The following is a 15024-nucleotide window of genomic DNA, read 5'->3' on the forward strand; positions in this document are numbered from 1 at the left end:
GTGTTATGTTACCATTTATGAGGTGCTGTTGATTTTGATACTTTCTAGACATGAGCATTAGTACAAGTCTAAGGAGAATCATGCATTTGATGACAATATTATCTGAAAAAAATAGAAAAATCACTATAACTCCAACTCCTTTTCATCTTTCTTTAATGTTTTTTTTAGTAGTGATTGATTTTTTCAAAGATCTTTTGCAATCCTTATTTACATAAATTATGTTTGATTCTTAAATTAGGCATAATGTTAAACGTTTTTCTTAGTGATGGCTTTTATCACTTGTCTGAATCTAGATTACTAATAGCTTGTAGATTTATTCTAGATATTTCAGTATTGGAGATGTGTGTCCATGGTTTTTAATGATGGCTTTCATCACTATATTATTTTAAAAAAAATTTAATTGAAGTTTTTTAAAAATATCAATTGATATTTTGGATTGTTTCTATGATTTTATAATACTATAAAAATATTTTTTAATTTATCTTTAAATTTTTTCATCTCAAACTTTAGATAGATAAGTTATATTTATATTTTTCATTTAGAAAAATAAAAATTATATTTACTTAGCGAGTATAATTAACCTTGAAATAAAAAAAATAAAAAAAGGATAGCTATAGTAAACATTTGCAAATGTATTTATTTTTTGTTTTTTATAGAAAAAATCAGTTTTTTTAAAAAACAATTTTAACAACTCTTATTTGATTTATCAGTTCTTATATTTTTAATATATTTTATTAAACATAGACCTTATTTTTATATTTTTTAATTAAAAAATTTAAGTTACTGGAAAATGAGTCTACAATGTCATTGTTTTTTTTACATAAAAATGAACTTGAAATCATATTCACAATATAGCGTAGATGTACTAACTAACTAGTTTTATTTCTAAATGATTTTTAAGATAAATAAGTCCCTCCTTGAATTTACATGTATAGCAATATCTATGAATTATGATATTCTTAATTAACATCATGCATTAACATATAGTCTAGTTAACACAAAATTAAGTTAAACTGGATTCAAAACCGAAAACTATGAAAATGCTTGGTTTTTATCCCTTCGATATTCAAACCCAAATCCTATAAATATTTTAATGGATCCATTCATGTATATGCATTTTATTGTTCACAAGATTATGGTATTTATTTCTTCCTTTTCCCATTAATATTAATATGTAGGCTTGTTTGTTTGTTAGGAAATATTTTTTTATTGAAAAATGGTTTCAAAAAAAATTTTCTTGAAATTGAGTTATTTGTTTATATTTGACAGTTTCATAGAAAAAAATAAGTTGAGAAATAATTTCTAATGTTTAGCTATATTGTGAAAAATAAGTTAGAAAATAACTTATTTAATAATATTTTTTTCAAGTTTATTAAAATAATAAGGATCAAATCTGACAGATAAAAAATTTAATAAAAAATAAATTAAAAAAATAATTTCAAAAAACAATTACAATCAAAAAAAAATTGATCAAATCTTATAGATTAAAAAAATTAATATATGATGAAATTGAAAAAAAATCTGACAGATAAAAATAAAAAAAAATTACAGTTTTGGAAAAAAACAATTTGATAGTTTCTTTTTCTGGCTTCAGTAGCATCATTCCTTCCCAACCACCATACCTCCGAAAGAACTAATACACATAAGGTGCCTTAATAGCTATGGCCTAAGGCGTTCTCTAGTACTTCACCTAAGCAGTGTTTTCTAGATCAATTTCGGAACTTTTTTATAACTTGATTACTTATTGCATTTAATATCAGGTCACCAAACATCATATTAAATGCATGGTTCGGCTTGGCAAGTCATTTTTAGCAATTCTAAAACGAAAAATTATTTGAAAACATAAAAAAAAAAATAATTTGAAGTAAAAAAAAAATTAAAAAAATTTCAAAAACACTTTCATAACGCAATGCGAAACAGAAACAGTCTCTAATGTATATATTACACATGCTAAATGTTATGTCATAGTGAAGAACGTAAAAAAATATATATTATATATGTTCATTTTCCTGTGTGCTAATATGTATCCCTTTTAAGTCTCTAAACAAGCCAATGTCCAACACCCAATTGGTACCTTGATTGTCATATTTAGGAAGGGTTGTTGGGAAAATTTAAATGAATTTAAGAGATTCACTGTAAACTCCTTATTATAATTTTATGGGTTAAATTAAATTAAATTAAAGAAACCTAAATTAAGATAAAAATAGTAAAATTTATGAAATGAAAAATAAATATAGTACTAAATTGTTGAAAAGCAAAATATTTTTTAGGATAAAATGAATACATAAGACCGAGAGAGGTCAATATTCAAGTAACAGAAGATTAGGAGTTTATGTGCAAATGATAAAAGAGGCGGGGATAAATGTACAATTAACAAGATGATAGCACTAAAAATATCATTCTATTTTTCTCTTGGAGTGACTTGCAAGAGCAAGAGAGAGTTTAGAGAGAGGCAAGAGAGAGGACATATTGATAGCAGAAAATGCGACAGCTATAACTCCACCTTCCACCGTTGGATCAGAACGATATTTAGATATGTTTGAGAGATATCGCGGGAGGAAAATTTCTAGGAAACTATACTTCTAGATAGTCTTCGTTGCCGACTGTTTTCTCCTTCGGCCACCATCGGATCGGGCTATAATTTGGATATGTTGTTCTTCCTGATGCTGTATAGATTTTGAACGGTGCAGATCAAAAACAAAGACTCTGTATAGAAGTTGTGCTTCTCGCACAGTAGGTCTGCAAATTTGAGGTCAGTTCGGATAAACCCATATTTCTAGAAATTTCACCATTTGATGAAGTTGATATTTGGATATGTTATACGCATAATAATGCATTATACCTTGACTGTATGGATTGTTTGGAATATTATTCGTTTGTTATTTATGGTTGATTGAAATTGTTGTCAAAATTGATTTTGTGTGAATTTAATGAAATTAGCATGAAAAGAGTGAAGGAACTCTTGGTTCCTTAAGGCCAAGAGTGAAATTAGCATGAGAAGAGAAAGAGTTAAATTGTGTGTAAATGGAAAGGTTGATGAATCTGGACAGATTCGTCCCCTGACTTTTAGAGAGAATTCGAGTAGAAGGATGAGGAAATTAGGATCAAGTTTCTCATAGTAATTGTAGTCTTGGATGTTAGCTAACTAAGAAAGTTGGTCTTACCCAATTTGGAGCTGTAGAACTCCATTTATAGGTCATCAACCGAGACTGGGTCATGACTAACTATATAAGGCAGTAAGACTGATTAATTGATGAGTGATTTTGACTGTCTTATAGGCAGAACTGGGTTCTCCTTCCTTCAGAGAACTTGTAGCCTCTTGTCTTAACTTTCCAACGAGATCAATCTCGCTTGAAATGGAATTCCATAACTTTAGATATCATTAAAAATCTGATAAGAGTTCAAACAGTAACAATTCAATGCCTAGATAATAACAGTTGCACAATAACAGTTCAATGTCTAAACAATAACAATTCAATGTCTAGACAGTAATGGTTGGACAATAATAGTTCAATGTCTAGACAATAACGATTGCACAGTAACAGTTCAAAGTTAAACGGTAACAGTAAACTTTCACGTAAATACTATATGTAAGAATATAAAAGAATTGAGTCATACGAACACTTACACATTGAGATAATAACTCTAAAAATATACATGATATATGTATGAATGTTATTATGAAGAAATGAGCATGCATAGAAAGTAACATATGAGTAATGAATGAATATGGATTCTCTGTAATATCAGCTTAAAGGAATGATAACTATAGTTGGATAAAGGATGACAACATTAATAGGTGTAATGAGAAAAACATAAGATATAAAGAAAGAAATGATCGAAAGAAAGATCTATTAGCTATTGATATGATTATTATAAAACATATCCTTGAATGAGAAAAATTTATAAGATGAGTGTGATTGCAGGAAGAACCACCGGTGTGGTGCAACAGCAACAAAAGGAGAGCACGAGTAGAGCTTCTACTACATATAGGTGACTTTCACCTTCTTTTTTAATCATGTTGAATAATGAAAATACTTTATCATGAATGTTGTCGTATTGTGTTAATTCAAATGTTAGATTGTCAAATGCTTAAATGTTAACAATTGATTAGCTTCGGCTGATGGCATCCGAAGGGATGACCGGGACAAACAAATAATTAGCTTCAGCTAATGACATCTGAAAGAATGACCGGGACAAATGAATGATTAGCTTCGACTAATGGCATCCGAAAGGATTACCGGGACAAACGAATGATTAGCTTTGGCTCATGGCATCCGAATGGATGACCAGGACAAATAAATGAATATCTTTGACTGATGGCATCCGAAAGAATGACCGGGACGAACGAATGATTAACTTTGGCTAATGGCGTCCGAATGGATGATTGGGACAAATGAATGAATAGCTTTGGCTAATGACATCCGAATGGACGACCAGGACAAACGGTTGATTAGCTTTGATTGATGGCATTTGAAAGGGATGGCCGAGATGAGTGAACAGTTAATCTCGACAAATGATTCCTTAAAAGGATGGCTGAATTTAAGATTATGGCTGATTGTAAGAATTGATGCATCTATATGTACTGCAAGTTGTGTATACCAAGAACATGAAGGAACTACAAATGTCACGCTTCGAACATGAGATAATGTTAATGCTTTATTAAACTGCAAGATCGTTTTCTTATTATTATTATTATTAAGTAATTGCATTCTTGAAAATGTTTTGTACTGCAGTAGGGACATCACACCAACAAGATGCCTAGGAAACCCAATACACGAGAACTTACTTTTGCGAGGAATCATGTACTTGCATTATAAATCATGATGTATTTTATATGAATCAATGTATTGAATGTATAACTATTATTAGATCTTTTTAGTCTAAATTCGAGATGACTATTTGTAGGATAGAATACAAACTCATGTCCATGCATGTATATTTTAAATGCGAACTTCTAATCATGCAAACATAATATTATGAGTTTATATAAGATTCACTTTTAAATGAAATGTTGATTGTTGTTGATGTATGGATTGTATATTAATGATGTGATGGACATGTTCGCCAATTACCGACACGATGGGTGTTGAACGCAAAAAAAAAATTTATTGTTGTTGTGGGCTTGAAAAGACAGGTTGTTACATTCACTACATTTAGAAGTGATTTTGAAAAACAAGTAATCTATTTTAAGAAGAATTGCAGCAGGTCCTCCGTGTGTGTGTGCGCGCGCGTGCGCGCATGTGTCTATATATATATATATATATATATATATAAGCTTAATAAAATGGTAAGTAGTAGATTAGATGATCAAGCCTGAACCCTAAGGTTGGTTCAAACACAAATTTATCAAGGAAAGAGAAGAAAACCTAGCCTGAAGATGTGTTTGAAATTTCTGAAAAGTTGTAAATTTGTTTCAACTCAACTATATATCTGAATTAATTATTTTAAATCAATTAAATTTCCTGATTTTTTTTAAAAAAAAGATCGAGCATTTTTTCATTCTTCAAATTCGGTCCCCAAACCTCTAATTATTTTAAATCAATTAAATTGAACTTTGTTTTCGAAACCATAAATTAACTGAGAAATGGAACATTTCCTCGATATCTTGAGAACTCCTTATGCATGCATGGAAAACAAATCACCAAAAGCAATTACAAATCAAAGCAATGTCAAATGACCAAATAAAACAAAAAGGAAATTAAGGAACCAAAGTGTAAAAATTTCTTATTTATTACAAGACCAAAGCATAAAATATTAAGGTATATGTTCTATATATAAGCCCTCATTCTTCTTGTTCAATTTTAATGTGAGATATTTGAACATATTCCCACTACTAGAAAATTGACAAATACAAATGAAAACATTGACGAAAGATTTTTGTCAGTAAATTATAGTAAATTTTACCGACAAAAATATTCTTTTAGTATATATCAAGAGAATTACAGTGAAAAAAGAAGATATTAAAACAAAGCTAAAAAATGTTATGACGTTTCATTTATACCGACATAATTACCATCAGTAAAATCTATTTGTAAACTTGTTGGTAAACTGTTCACTTCTCCCTGACACTATTCATCATGTCAATTACAAAGGAAATCATCGACGGGTTAATTCCGTCAGTATTTTCTAGTGAGCTCTGAAACTGTTCACTTCTCAATTGCACTATTAATTATTGTTCTTCAGAGATGAAATCACCAACGGATTAAAAAGTTATCACAATTATTTGACGGGTTTCTACAAATTTTTTATTAAATTAAATAGTACAGACATAATCACAAATGAATTGAAAAGTCGTCGATGATATTTAATGGTTTCTGAAAATTTTTAATTAAATTAAAAATTTTAATTAAATATTACAGACAAAATCACTAATAAAATGGTTAAAAATATTAATATTTAATTCTTTGTCGATATAATACTCCAATAAAAAAAACTAGAATCTCTCATTTCACAACACACATGCTTTTTCTTCTTCTTCTTCTTCCCCTTATGTAAAAAACATCAACATCTCTATCTTTCTTTCTCTTCTCAACTCCTTTTCTTCTCCATGCTTAGGTATGTCTTCTTCTCTTTTCTTCTTTCTTCTTTTTTTTTGTATTTTTCTGCATTATATTTGTTTTTCTATTTATAAATTTTATGTTCTTAATAATTATATGAATGTTATTGTAGGATTTGTTTTCATATAAGATTAATTTTGTTAGATTTTGTCTTTCAATTTTGTTGTTCAATTTCAATTAAATTATTTTATTTGTTGCTAGATTATGGGTTCTGAAATAGATCTTCTCATGTATTTATTTGTGTTATTTATTTGTTGCAAATTTATTTGAGTTGACTTTCTTCTTCTTTTTTTCCAAGCAACTCAGTTCTTGAGTTTTAAAAAGTGTTGATTTATATTAATTTAATTATCTTCTAATTCTATTAAATAGATTTTTCTAAAAAATATTTTTAAATAATCACCGATGGAATTACATACGGTATTTCTGTCAGTTACATGACAAGCTTCCCGAGGGAAATACCGATGGAATGAAGCGGGTAATTTTTTTTGGACGCTTTTCCTGTCAGTAAATCCATCAATAATAATATATTTTTTATTACCGACGAACTCACCGACAAGTCAAAAAATTACCTATGAGAGTTTTATCAACAAAGCATTTTCATCTGTGATCTCGTCGGTAGATTAATTACCAATAAAATTATAGTACAAATACCGATTGAAAAATCCTATCAATAAATATAAGAATTTTGGTAGTGTCCCTGGTATTTTCAAACAAAAAAAAAAGTTTGGTAAATTTTTTTGTTATAAATTAGAAAATGTAAGCTTTTGATGTGTGTTTAGTATTGGCCCATAAAAGAAAAGAGAATATATATATATATATATATATATATATATATATATATATCATTATCAGATCCAAATTAGGTCCGTTCATTTTATATTATTAGAAAAATAATATTTTTTTATTATCAAAACAATTTTCTATCATCTTTCTTCTTATATAAAGTAAGTAATTATTATCCAAATTAAGGACGTTCATAATTCTATGTTATTAGAAAATACTAGTTTTAAATTTTATATCATCTTTCTTGTTATATAAATTAATAAATTATTATCTTAATATATCAACAAACTCAAAAGGAAAAACCTTAAAAATGACCTTCAACTATATAAATAGTCAGTCTCGATTTTGTCATCCAAAAAATTGCATGAATTTTGACTTAAGTTTCAAAAGTTTTCAATTAAACAATCTTTCTATCCATATGTGACTGCATTTTATCCAAATTTTCTTTCACACACACACACAAATGACCTAGGAACCAAACACTTTTTGTAAAGGAATGCTCAAAATTATAAGGATGCCATTCAGAAATCCAATTATAAAGATGCTCAAAACAAACACTATTTCAATAATTAGAGGGTATATTCATGTTTTAGGTTACAAAAGAGGCTTCAGACACAGAACAAAGCTAAGCCCATCTTTCTTCTTTTAATTTGAAAATAATATTAGGATTTAGACTGACCTCATCAATGCTCTTTCTATATTTGGTGTCACGCGGTGCAGATTCATTGATGGGTTCTCCTTCCTACCGTTTGATCAAATTATGTTTGATTTCAACCCTTGACTGTTTAACCTTGAAACTACCAAAAAAAAAGGTTGCTAATGTGTTATCAACTTTTCGTTCTATTCTGCACATTTTATTTTCACATTCATATGTTATTATGATTAATTATCCATGGAAACTTGAAAAGCATGAACACACATCTCCAATATTAAAATATCTAGAATAAGTCAACATAGGTTGGGATTGAGAGATAGAGAGGTTGGATTGGGTTAATTCAATATTATATACCTCCAAACTATTAGTAATCTAGATTCAGACAGGTGATGAAAGCCACCGCTAAGATAAATATTTAACATTATGCCTAATATCTAGAATAAGTAAGGATTGCAAAAGATTTCTGAAAAAATCAATTCATTACTCAAAAGAAATATTAAAGAAAGACGAAAAGGAATTAGAGTTATACTGATTTTTCTATTTTTTTGAGATAATGTTGTCATCAAAGTCATTAAATTCAACCTGGTGCATGATTCTCCTTAGACTTGTACTAGTGGCCACGTCTAGAAAGCATCAAAATCAACAGCACCTCATAAATTGTAACATAGCACTAATCTAACTTACCGGCCACTAATCAACAATTAACAATATCATGACAACCACAACTTAGGGGTGATCATTTTTTGATCGGTTTTTGCTCGGTTTTTTCAGTTGGGCTCGATTTGGTTTGGTTTTTTTCTAGTTTGGTAGGTTAATAAACACTAGTTGCTTCAATAATTTCACTTACAGCAGCTGACATTGTACATATCTCCCTGTATGATTCAACTTCGTCTGAAAAAGTCTGTTCAAGTTCCTCCAGTAGATACTTGCGTAAACTCCATAAAATCAATGGTTATATAATGAATTTTATCAAATGCACACGAAGCAAATTGCACGCATGAATATTTAATGGAATACATATTGCAAAAATACATGCAGAGAAAATAACATATCATAGTGGGAAACAAAGAAGTACCTTGAAGGCATCAATTTTCCCTTTAATGACTTTATTTTTTGTGATGCAATCCCTTGTGAATTCATCTGGATTCTTCCCATCATCAATCAAACTAAGCACAAAGCAATAAACTTGCTATCAGCTTGCCAATGCCGACAAGCTGGAATTGGTTATCTCAAATAACAAATCACAAAGAAACACTCACTTCAAGACCTTCATAGGAACCTAAATGTTGCACCTTTCAGACAATTTAACCATGTTGTCCAGCTAGGTAACAAGACCATTGCTGCAAAATCACACCGTTATATCATAACACAATGCATCGAGTAACAAACCAAAACAAAGGATTGATAGAAAAGTACAGTCTCTGTAGAAGAGGAAGCTGTGAAGTAGTGTTGATTAATAAGACAGAGCAGAGGATTTCAAAGTAAATCAGGAAACATTTAAGTACCAATCATTTAATAAAAAAAAATATCTTCTCACCAACAAAAAGAAATTATAAAGCCCTTAAATTTCAATTCAAAGAAAACAAAAAGAAGAAAAAATCATAATTTTAAACAAGCATGAAAAACATATAAAATCTCTTTTTAAGCATCAAAAACTCTGTTTCTTATAGCAAAATCATTTTCTCGGAATATCTAAGAAGATATTGCCCCTCCAGATTCACTCACAATGTTCCTATCATCTGTGTCTCCACTCAAAAACCTTACCAAAGAGCTCACCTCAGCTGCCATATTCACAAAAAAAGAGCTCCTTTTCTTCTTCTTCACAACAGCAACAGCAGCTAGAGAGACAGAGGGAGAGTGGGTGATCTGTGTTAAATAGAGAGTCACGTGTTAATGTATATGAGAGGGAAGCTGGAATATAAAATTATAAATAGAGAGATAGGAATATGCCACGTTATGAAAATTTAAAAAAGTGGTTAGTGTTAATTATTAGTGTGAATTTTGAATTTCGTAATACTCCTTTGATTAATTGTTTCATTAATTGTTTTAATTTAATTTAATTATGGTATGTGGATGGAGTTGGGGAGGAGAATTCAAAGAAAGAGAGGCGCCTAAATAAATGCTAGCATTTAATGCTTTGATATACCAGTCGACATTTTTTGCTCTTAATACTGACATACTATGAAGAGACTGTTAGGTAAAGCTGATGGAGTTGACCAAGAGTCTTCTGTATGGAATCAATAACTTGGTTCAAATTCTGCTTCGGATCATCCACTGCTGCTGCTGTATCATTCAATGGAGTGGCCAACATTCCATTACCTCCACTCCCCAACACTGTATTCTGCGACGAATCCATTTTGAACAATGCGCCTGTCCAAATAAAAACAATAAATAGACCATTGAACATACAGTAAAGAAATTGACAAAATTAAGCAAACAAATGATCAACCACGGCATATACAGAATATAAGGTCCCCTCAAATTTTGTCAAAGCTTCGGAATTCATCCGACAGCCTTAAATTAAAGTTCCGAGATTTACAAATGAAACAAATCAATGAACATACATATATGTTCAGAACATTAAACAAACACTAATGTTTTCCAAATGCATCCAAAATCCTAAAACTGAAAACCCACCAAAAACAATTGATAATCTAGCTCCATAATTCCATTACTATATTACAGTTAGCAAGAACCAGATCATAAAATTTAAAAAATAAAAATAAAAACAGTATAGTGAAAATTAATGAGTTCCACGAGAACCCTGACTGTAAAAGCAAACAAATGACCAAAAACTTAACTTCAAAAAAACGAAACTGGGATTGCTTTACCTGTTGAAATTGGCAAGGGATCCCTGTTGCTTTTTTTTCAGCAGGGAGAGCAATCTCTGTCGAAATGGAAACAAAAGTTAGTTCTTCTACTCACATGCCGTTTACATTTTATCTACATTGAACCACAGGTTGCTCATATGACCGGGTTTTGGGCAAACCTCTTATAAGTCCCTACCCTTTGTGGTAAATCTTGATTAGCTCCCCATCCTAATTTTCATCTCAATTAGGTCCCTAATGTATGCATGAATTTTTAATCAGATACTTCTTTCGCTTTTAGCCAACAAATGAGTGACCACATTTTTAAAAAAATAACCACATGCTTGCATTGGGAAAAATTATGACAATTACCAAGCGGATAATAAAAATTTGGATGCTTAATTTTTATGAATTATTGGTTAGACCAGAATTGCATAAAATTATTTATGGGGCTTCACCAAACTTTATAATCAATGACTTCAAATTCCATCATGTATATTTTTATGAATTATTACTTTCATACCTCTCCCTGTCTGCTAAGCCAGAAGTCAACCCGCTTTCTTCTCGTCCGTTGTATGAAAAACCTGATGGAAAACTTGAGGGCTGTTTATCATAATCAACAGTATGATTGAAGGATGGAGTTTCTTTTTCCACAACCCTTCTACCCATATCTGGCACTTTGACCTCTTGTTGCTCATAAACACCAACATCAGCAGAGACTGGCAGAGATGATGTAGAGGAAGCATCCTTATTAGTTGGTGGTAATGAACTTACAGCCTGATCCTTTTTTGCATTTGCACTTTTAGAAAGACTTTTAACCCTGTCATTTAAATAAGCATGCTTATCATTGAAGGGACAGGAGACCACTGCAACTATATTTCAGTTGAAGCAATAGGAACACGCTTACCTATCTGCATATCTCAATGTATTGAGTGTATGTTCACATGAGCCGGCATTTGGGGATATGCAAGAGATCATAACTGTCCTAGAGTTGCCCACAAATCACGGAGTACTTCTGTGAGCTTGCTCCCTCGGAATGGTATATGGATCTGGTCATTGTCCAGAGCACGAATGCACTCCTTGAGAGCCAAAAGGCTCTTGTTGATTTCTGCACCTTCAATCCTGCAAAAAACCATATGGAGCATCAGGAAGTGCAAAACTGCCTTCCCAACAACAATCCAAAGCCATAGTGATTGTTGAACTACCACATCAGACAAGAAAACTTTTTGCAACGAGTATAACATATCCATCATCAGTGGTCATGAGGATGGACATCAGGCAAGATGATAATGCCAATCAAGTTTATGCTGTTTTATGTAGCATATGGAGAATGAATCCCATCGGTACAAGACTGGCATTGCTAGTTTAGGTGCCAGGAACCAGAAAAAACGCACAAGTTTTAGAGAAGTCTTAATGTGGATCTCTTACTGAATCTTTAAATTACCCCCACAGCAAACATAATGCAATGGATCAAGATACCCAAAAAATAACAAGACCTGACTCTCCTAAAAAAAACCTAGATAATACGAGCTAAAATCCAGCACCTTAATTAGAAGAAAATTAGCTCGCCCACCTCCAGCTCAATGAATTCTAAACATGTGTATGGGATACTCAGCTGATTGTTGGCCCCAATTAACCATGCAATGCCAAAGAGGCAACCAGATTGCAAAAGATAGCATTACCAGTCTTCATCACAAAACCAAAATCCATTGAATAGTTAAACACTGCCTGACAGAGGTGCAGGAAGAATGGGAAGATCTCTGAAAAAATTCATTCTAGGAAATTTTGAAATTTTATTTGTCTTACATAATAAACTCGTTTACCTTAAAATCCTGAAGGTTTCTTCAGAAAATTAACTTTACCAAACAAAGTAACTGCTTCAGACATAATAAATGAGTAATTAGCATCTCTACAATAGAAATTTGTATTTTTCTGTCCCCAAATTCTTTACAGACCAAGCTGGAAAGAGAAAAAAATCTGGCGAAACCCGCCCTATTGGCACACTAGTCATGCAGCAAAACAGGCCTTGATGTTGTTGATCAACAGATCGTATTTGATTGACATGAAATAATAAATGGATTCTTTAAAACTCAAGCAATGGAGTAGAGTCAGTAATTAACAAAAACCAGAGGAATAAACTTTACGTTAGAGCAAGAGAAGAGATGAAGAGTATGGTTCAGATAAAGGGTACCTTGTTTGCCGGTCATTGTCAGTGGTGTCTGCGCCTCGTTCACTGCCAGCAAGATCAATAAATGAAATTTTCCCAACTACTTTTCCACTTTTAGACTCATTCACATCATTGTTCCTCCTGGAGTCCTTTACTTCGCTGTGCTTCTTAACGGCGAGTTGTAAAATAGCATGTGATCTTGAAGATTCTTCATTGGCCCCAGTAGATCCTGTACTTCTGGCAGCATTCCCCCTCTCAATATATTCCTTGACAATTTGTACATCAGAAACTTCAAATTCTTGCAGTCCAACAATGCAAACTTGTTGCCTACCATCTTCTCTCATACAAAGTTTCCTAATTGAGAAGAACAATTGAATTCAGCATACGTGGTTGAACTCATTAACCATTCACACTTCAAGACTTTTAGACACATGAATGAACACATACATATAAATTATTCTGAAGAAAACATACAGAAAAGATAATGCCTGCTTGACAAGGGACAATGCTGCTTCCATGGTTACACTTCAATTAACTCAAGTTACGAAGCTAGCCCAAAAAATTTTTAAGAAAAAAAGTGAAGAAATTACCGTCTATAAATGGATGTTACAGATTCAAAGTGCAGGTAAAATTACTAAGCAAATGGATATTATAGAATTATTGTTAAAGAAAAAAAGTCCTTTTTATTACTTCTTATGCCACAACCGCACTGGAGAAACTTATACAAATGTGACTTTTAAGTCACCATAGCAAGCACCCACAGAACACAGTGACTGAGGAATCATATCAGCCAAGGTTTCAAGTCATATTTAGCCCCATTACAAACTGAATCTAATAGATTTCCAAGTTCTGAAGACAGTTTTTTTAAGGAAAAAAATTGTAATAAACCAGTTTGAACAGGGAAACACTAACTTTCTTTCACTGAGAAGATCGAAGAGTTTTCCATTCAAAAAAGCTAAGCCACAATTTGAATCTCTGATTATGATAAACTGGCTGACGCAACAATCTAACAAGGTCTTCAGCAGCTCTAAGAGGCAGGGGCTGCATTGTGAATGTCTTTCCACTACCTGAAATAAAAGCAGCATCAGGATTTCAGCTGTGCAGAAGAGTTTGAACTGAACTTGACTTCAGAAAGAGGCAGCATCTTTGATACAAAAACTTCAAAGTCGAGATAAGTAATGAATCAACACCCCCCTCCATGGCTTCCACCACAGGGAAACCAAAACAAATGTGAAGAAGGTGAAAACAAGTGAAAGCAAGAGAAGAGGTCATCAAGCGGACTATTACTGGCGGCGGCGGCAGTAATCTTAGAGCAAGGAGGAGGGGAAGCAAGGACATGCTCTTGCTGGTGATGATACTCACCGGAAACTGTCACATTCCGGCAAAAATCCATGGCCAAGAAAGGGAAATTAATGTTTGAAACGAACAAGAAGCACAAGGAGAAAGTGAGAGAGAAAGTGAGGGGAAAGGAAAGAAAGAAAAAGGGGAATGGCGCAGTGTCTCAACGAGAGTTACCCTTTTATGGCCTGAGTTTTCTGTCGGCATATAAAGCTAAAGAAACAATCAAAGTTACAAAATTGGCGGTAGTTTTTTTTAAAAAAAAAACAATTAACACAGTAAACTTAAAATTTTAAAAGAATAATACTGCTCGAAAAAACAATTGATAAAATATTATACTTTAATCATTTTTAGGTTTTAAAGAACTAATAAATGTAAAAATAAAAAGAAAAATTGTAATTTTAGAATAAAAACAATTTGATAGTTTTTTTTTTATAGCTTTAGTAGTATCATTCCTTCCCAACCACCATGCCTCTGAAAATACAATCAATTTCAGAACTTTTTCATAACTTGATTACTTATTACATTTAATATCTGTCACCAAACATTATATTAAATGCATGGTTTGGCTTGACAATTCATTTTCTAGCCATTCTAAAATATAAAATTATTTTTTATATTAGTACATCAAAAAAATATTAATTTAAAATAAATTAAAAAAATTAAAAACATTTTCAAAACACAATGTAAAACAAAAACAGAATGTAATATATA

At 31.4% G+C, this 15024-nt stretch overlaps 1 pseudogene; it reads right to left on the bottom strand.

The window, feature by feature from the left end:
* Window positions 1-11306: 11306 nt before the first annotated feature.
* On the bottom strand, window positions 11307-14365 carry LOC133682441 (kinesin-like protein KIN-13A; annotated as a pseudogene).
* Window positions 14366-15024: the final 659 nt, after the last annotated feature.

Source organism: Populus nigra, chromosome 2 (assembly GCF_951802175.1).
Source record: "Populus nigra chromosome 2, ddPopNigr1.1, whole genome shotgun sequence".
Classification (NCBI taxonomy): domain Eukaryota; kingdom Viridiplantae; phylum Streptophyta; class Magnoliopsida; order Malpighiales; family Salicaceae; genus Populus; species Populus nigra.